Raw genomic sequence first — 7670 nt, 5'->3', positions numbered from 1 at the left:
GGATGAGCTCTGTAATAGAGTCACGTGCTTGTAGGTAATGGAGCTGTTCCTCTCAAACATATCGGAATACTCGGGTGTTATGAAGTGCATTTTTTTTTTCACTAAAATCCGGTCATTAGTCATTGTAAACACCTTATGTAGCGCGCGGGTGCCACAATACAGAGATTTCCCTTCAGGCAAATGTGTTAGCACCAGAAGTTGCAATCATGAGGGTTCGCTACCTGAGGAGATCGGTACACGCGTCCAACACCGCTCTATCAAAACTAGCGACTTGAAAGTAGTAGCGGAAATAAATAAACAGCTCTAACTGACGCTATATAGCTAGCTACAGTTTCATCGTAACTAATAGTGCTAGTTTTAAGCTGCTTCGTACTGCCCCCTGCTGGAATTTACGCATGATGGCATCTGCTTGCTTCAAGTCTATACTAGTCTACTGCAAATGTCTTGTTATTTTCCAACCAATCCGCGCGAGCTTCAACTTTTCCGGATCCGGTCAATTATCCCCGTTATTCTTATAAGGAATGTCCAGGCGTGAACCGATGGATTGTTAAGCTTTGAGATAATCTACTACAAAAAGCGCCGCCGGTATTGTCGAGCGTCCTTGAGTACAATATTGTGGCGCTGGTTGCTTGTCCTTAGCCCAGAATGTCCTTAACGACACTGGGTTATTTACTGCCGGGGAAACTGGGTTACAATAGGTTTTGCGCTTGGCAAATTTATACAGCTTTCGGGAACACCGATCGTACTTGTTCGATGCGAAAATTTTATGTCAAATAGTGGAAAGTTTGACCTAATTTTGTTCGCTACGTAAAGGTGATCAAGTAAGGGTAAGAAGGTTGGAAGTTACTCGCCTTGCTCCTCTCAGTAGCTCAATAATTAACTGTGTCCCTTGTAGTGTGTTTGTGTTGACACGATTAGTAACTAATTTCAAGACACAGCAAGTAAAAAAGTTTTTTTTTTTTCATTTTCTATTACATCAATAATTTGTGAATGGTATTTATTGACTAATCAGTGACGTCACAGTTTGTTTTTGCAGTATAAGATCTATCGGCGTTCGTAAAAAGTACATCAATTAATTAATTGATAGTCCTACTAACATTATAAATGCGAAAGTTTGTGTGTGTGTATGTTTGTTACTCCTTCACGCTAAAACGGATGGACGCATTTAGATGAAATTTGGTATGTAGATAACTGGACGTCTGGAATAACATATAGGTTATTTTTTATCCTGATATTCCCACGGGATAGGGATACAATCTTGAAAATGCTACCGCTGGGTTTAGTCTTGGGATTTTGGACAGTTGTTCTTAACACAACCTCAATGAAGACCACGATATAAATTTTGGGAATTCCCAGGGGAATTTTGTAAATGCCGGAATTTAAATTGTAATACCAGATCGAATAGTTTACACGTGCGAAGCCGCGGGTAAACTCTAGTGTTAAATAACTATTGACTAAATGCATCGCCAAATTCTTCTACACGGCTGCATTTTTTCCTCGCCACCCTGGGTCAAGGTTATTTAGTTCTTGAGGAAAACGAACTGTTGCCCAACTTAGTTAATGAGGTCGACGCTTTCTTCCCTCACATAAATATGTTATCATGACACTTGCTATTCCACCCCTCGTGGAAATGTGTCATATTAAAGATATGATTTATCGGTCTTTGTTTTCTTTACTACGCGAAAAGCGGATGGTTTTTGGTTTTTCCGACTTGCGGCGCATATTTGTTCACTGATGTTCTTTATAGGGAGATGGTAGATTCATTGTCATGTTGAATTTTTTTGGGACATATTTTCCAAAGTTTTCTTTTCGCTTTTGTATTTTCTCTTGATGGCTCTCTAATAATATTTGTTGGTAGTCCCATCGCATCCTATTACATTGCAATTAAGGTCTTCCGCTATAGCGTAGCGTAGCTGGCCGCGGCCGCGGTCACGATATGTGGGTCAAGAATCAAGATAAGAGACGAGTTCGCTCGACTCGACACAGATTCGATCGGACGCGATTTTGGTACCTCTAACAGTACGTTTACGGATGTTGCTTTAGCGAAGCAATAGCGTATAAGCGGCATATTTTCTATAGCATTGTTTTTCAAACTTTTTCATGTCGCGACCCCCCCTTGGTATGAAAAATATTCGGCAACCCCCTGCTTACCTCCACTTACAGTTAGTTGTATTATTTTACGTTGATTATACAAACGTTGAATAATCATACCTACACAATAACGGTGGGAGACGATAACGGTTTTAAAGATACTGCGACCCTCTTAAGAGGCATCCGCGACCCCCGGGGGTGGCGAACTACAGACTGAAAAACACTGTTCTATAGGATTGAAGCCGTGATTACTTTTAATTAGCTCCCGATATTTCAGCGCAAGTAATAACCAACCAGTAACAACAGTTTAGCATTCACTGCTCGCATTTTTTTTCCCAACCCTCCGCTAGACTTCGCTCAGTTCCTCATATGCGTACTCGTATAGGCGGTCATTTGACTTTCACCGTCTTAAACGCATATAAGCGCTCATAGTGGTATAACGTAAAGCTTGCTGTCCACGTAGGCAGCACGGCATACGCAATACATCGTCATTTGATGCTTGTTACAGCTTGCTTGCATTCTGCGTAGAAAGGAATGACACGACAGGATACAAGCAAGCTCCACAGCGTCAAATGATGTAGTGCGTATGGTGTGCGGTCGTCGACGTCGACGTGGACATGTACAGCAATACCGAAGTAATCATAATGTGCTTTAAAAACATCGAATGCTTTTATTATGTGCTCTTACATATCAAAAGATTATTTCACCAAGTACCTAATATAACTCTTAAATACAGTCAATCAACTCTCAAACATCAAACCAAAACATTTCAAGAGCAATCTTAATAAAGCGAAAGAAAAATGCGACCTACATTCGTATAGTAAACAAGATACTGCGGTGCAGCGAGAAGTTTTCCTTCGAAGTTTACTTGTGATTGATACCAAGGACGCGACGTGAATACGTTCTTGCTGTTCGGCTAACTCCAGCTTTCGTGGCGTTGATGACACTTTAATACTTTTAAGTATTATTTACATGCGCTAAAAATACTTGTGAGTTTATTATACATTGCGGGGCTGCGCCGCTATGGATATAGAAGCGATCAACCATCGTCATATCTAAATATTTGGTCTACCACCCTAAGGTTCAATATCATTCGCATGTCATTATAAAACTTTAATGTCCATAAGACGCGTTTGTGTTGTGTGAGTTTGTTCGACTTTAGCGATAATATATTAATTTGATGACGCTGACGACGGCATAGTAGATTATTGTCGTGGCCGAAGTAGGCAATTGCTGCTGAGTATGAGTATTAAACGGACGAGCTTGCGAGTCCGTTTAACTAATACGAAGCCAGCAATTGCTATTCCGGCCAAGACTAATATATAGCTTTTCTCAAAATGGTGAAGGAAAAACTACATCAGAATAACTTTTATTAAATAGGTAGGTATAAATATTGCAAATCATTTAAAATTAAATGTCATATTATTATTTGTGCAGTTTTGAAAAGTTAAAGTTATTGACTGCCCAGGAAGGTTAATATTAGTTTGCTGGATTTCGTGCTGTGTATTGGTTATCGACGGTGAATTGGCAGGTTGACTTGATACGGAGGTGGGGCTGAATGTGGATGTCTGTGGTTTGTTCCATGCAGCGGCTGGTTGTTCCGAACTTAAAGAACAAGAAGCTTGTGGATTGCTTTCTTGCCGAGGTGGAAGGTTGATCGACATTCGTGCTGTAATTAATACGCTTGTTTATTGCGTCGTTAATATGTGACTTGTTGGTTACGGACTCCGCGATATATCCTTCTACTACTTTTTCAGATTTCCAGCCTCCATGGCGTTCATAGTCAATAAATTCGCCCCAGCATCGGCTAATAAGGTTGCGGACGTTCGTCGGAAGCAGTGCCCAGTGTACATTTCCGTATTGGCCAAATTTAAGAATATGGCGACTTCTTTGGAAACGTAGATATTTTATGTCTGCCAATAACCTGATTGAAGCATTTTCCATTTCTAAACTGCAAAAAGAACTTGTCTGATGTCGCCGAAGCGGCCGTAACTCGTACTCTACTTCTCCATGATTGAGATGTATTCGTTCTTAATGACAAACATCCTATCAATTTTGGTCTTTGTATCTCTCAATTTTACCAAATGACGTCGTCGTGATATGTTACGTCATTTTTTGTTAGATTGTACAGTTCTGTACTACGGCAAGCACCGTTCACACCTAAAATAAGAGCAATCTGCAACAGAAAATACAAAATACTCGTAAAATAGCTTCTAAAAGGGAGCATATGAGTACCTTACTAATGAAAATCACAATAAGATCACATTGAACAATAACTAGACGTTTACCTTTGTAGCTAAGTATCGTCGTCCGGGCTTCATTTAAAAACTGTGTAATATTTCTGAAGTAACACGTTGATTTTTTACTCTTAAATCCATCCGATTGTCTTTTCAGGAAAGCAGTCAAGTTTGAGAAATTTTTGATGTTGACGTTATGTTTTACATTGACTGTAAATTTTACCATAGAATATTATTGCCCCACAATGATGATGGCATTTTACTTTTGCTAATTCACTGAAATATGCAAAAATATATTTTCTGAAAATGTATTAACTTTCTTTTCATTTCGCCACTTCATGAAGTTTTCGTATGCTTTTAAATACTTTTCTTTGGATTTTGCCGGAAACAAATTATTTATTCCACATTAGCTGCCTCTGTAACTCTGGTGGTGTACATTCAACATCGCTTGAACTTGAACTCATTTTCTTGAATTTATATATGTAACGATATATTTTATACACAGTTCAGTTCACCTTTACTTGAAAATATATTTTTTTTTAAATTGTTTCCGCCTTTTTTCATAGAAAAAAAAAATTGAGGTGTATTTTTCAACCGAAAACACCACAGCTGTTTAAGACACAACAAAAAAAGTCCGGGGTTCCATCAAATAATTGACACGGCCATTTAAGTTGGCTGTTACGACTTGTGCCAACTCATTACCATGGCCATTTTACTTTTTAAAAAGTTGCGACTCGACAATAATGGAATTTGTATTGCGACTTATTGTCGAGCTAGCGAGCCTGCAATGTGTTTTAACTTTTAATTTTTCGCTGACCATAAACTATGCACTTTACCTTCTGATAAGTAAAGAATAATGACAACTTTTACGGACATTTTTGAGAAAAGGTTATTTATAGATGTGCGATGTATTTAACGATGTCTATTAATGATCGGTTAATTAGTGAAGCTTTGTCGCACGCGCCGGCCCTGTATGCTAATCTGTTTTATTTAGGTCTTCGTCTTTACACTAAACTGGTTCCAACGTATGCACTTTAGCTACTTGCTCGGCTACATTGAGGTCGTGTTGTGTTATGTAGGAACTTTTAGTAAATTCCATGGATACTTTGAATTAGGGATGGATTTGCTGATAACTCCACTCGCTGTTAGTTCACAATATTTAGACCTTTATCATATCTCTTATTGAATTTACTGAAACGTACTGCTAATAAAAACAAATAATATAATAAAAAAACTTATCTTAATCTTAAATGATGAGAAATTGGTAAATACATGTAATAATAGATATTTTGCTGTCAATTGGAGAAGAAAAAAATTGTAATAAACATACGATATAATTCAGAGATTTTTTCAGTAAATACCAGCAAATGGTACATTCGCAGATGAATACGAAGCGAGTGAAGGTGATTTCAAATCTAATCCTAATGTTATTTGAATACATAAACTTAAAAAACTTATTTCAAAATGTTAGCTAAACTAAGTCATTACAAAATCTTACTGCGTACCTTACTCAATTTTCACTGTCAATTTCTATCGGTATATGTACATGACTGTTTATTAGCATAGTCATAAAATGATCGTAAAACATCATGATGGTATAACCACTGTATTGATTGATTGGTTATTTTATGTCGTAACTTTTGTATGACAACCACACGCTTGCAAATTTGACCCCATTTCTAATCACAGCAGCTGTATTAATTACTAGAAAGTAATGAATAATAAATCCGGTATTAATTACAATAAACGAATTTGCTTGTAGTAGATCGACAATAAGAGTGTTATCCGCGTCGACGCTTGCGCAACGTCGTTACGTTGGAAAAAAACAAGGGCCTCTCAGGGACTAGGCACGCTTTCTCGATTGACTGCTCCTGAGGCGCTTGTTGGCCGATCCCTTTCAACAACAGCACGTTAGCACCGCTTAAGTTGTCGTAGCCAAGCGAGGGCATAAAATTTAAAACGCTTTCACCCGATACTGCCCCAAAAAACCGCAGATTAGACCACACTCGCAAAGGTTTTAGCTTGTTTGGTTGGAAGATACTCCACTATATTTGATTACGCTCTCAGGAAATGCCTTTTATGGAGATGCGAAGCATCGAGTCCGCATAATCTGGCTTAAAAGATCCCATATTACCAAACATGGCATCCGATATTTGCGGGCACCGCATATGTCGCAACAACAAATATTTGCCGCTATTAAGTTATTCACGCGCCGAGCGTGTCAGTTTGCAGCCCAGCAGCGATATATGACACCAATTTAACGACTCGATGACCTGTTGCATACAATTAAAATGCGTTTAGTGGCGTCTATAAAACGTGATATTCACCTACTTGGTTATTAAAGCCGAATATGCCAGCGATTACTCCGCTGCTTGTCTCGGTCCACTTGCGATGTAGCGCACAAAGTGCTTACGTGTCACCATAGTATTGAGACTGAGGTTGCTTGCTACTTGAGCCAACCCGTGAGAAGGTGCGCGAGTTATGCCAAGCATTTCTGTAACGCATTGCCGAGGTATGGACTCACGACGCACCATTCGCGGCGTAATTGGCCGTCATCACTCACTTTTATTTTAGTGTTTTTTTTTTATAGTAATGATTGCCGAATCGGGCACTTGTACTGGCCCGTTATGGCGTCAATTTGTGATGAGAAATGTCTTAGTTTCTCGATGTTAGAACTTGTTGCTAGTGGAACAACTTTGGCACTAGACAACTTAATTTGTGACGAACAGTTTAAGCCAATAAGTAAGACTAGAATTGACAACTAGTCAATGCATCGCTGAACATAGTATAAGAAACTGTCGAGACAAGAAATATCGAGGTCATCGTATCGTGTAGCCGTGTTCTTGTAAATATTGAAATTTAGGTCGACGCATCCAGTTGCTTCTATCTGCATAGGCCCAGTTCTGGCTCCTTTCATTATTTGTGTACAATAAAGCTTTGCGGCACGAGTACTGCCAGCCTACATTGTATTGTGCAAGTCTTCTTTAGCGAGTTCCATCTTGAGATTATAAAGAGGTTTTAGAGTTAAATATGGATTACAATTTCTTAATGCGTTTTAAGCATTAGATATAAGGACATAGTATTTTTTCTGTATGCAACCCAACATGAAGGATACTTTGCCAAGTTAATATCTCGGTGTGAAGTTTAAATCTCTTGAGCTCCATTTGCGTAGAAACTGGGCCAATCCTTCAAAATTGTAGTGGTAAGGTCGCAGAGTTCGTTGACCGCAGACAGACGGTCCGTCCCGTTAGCTTTAAACGTACGGGCGTATAGACTCGTCTACCTGCACACCCTCTTTACCCTTCAAACCCACCACAAAGATTCCAACTTTTAAATTGTCTT

Source organism: Choristoneura fumiferana, chromosome 5 (genome assembly GCF_025370935.1).
Source record: "Choristoneura fumiferana chromosome 5, NRCan_CFum_1, whole genome shotgun sequence".
Lineage (NCBI taxonomy): Eukaryota > Metazoa > Arthropoda > Insecta > Lepidoptera > Tortricidae > Choristoneura > Choristoneura fumiferana.
Note: the sequence above shows the minus strand (reverse complement) of the source record.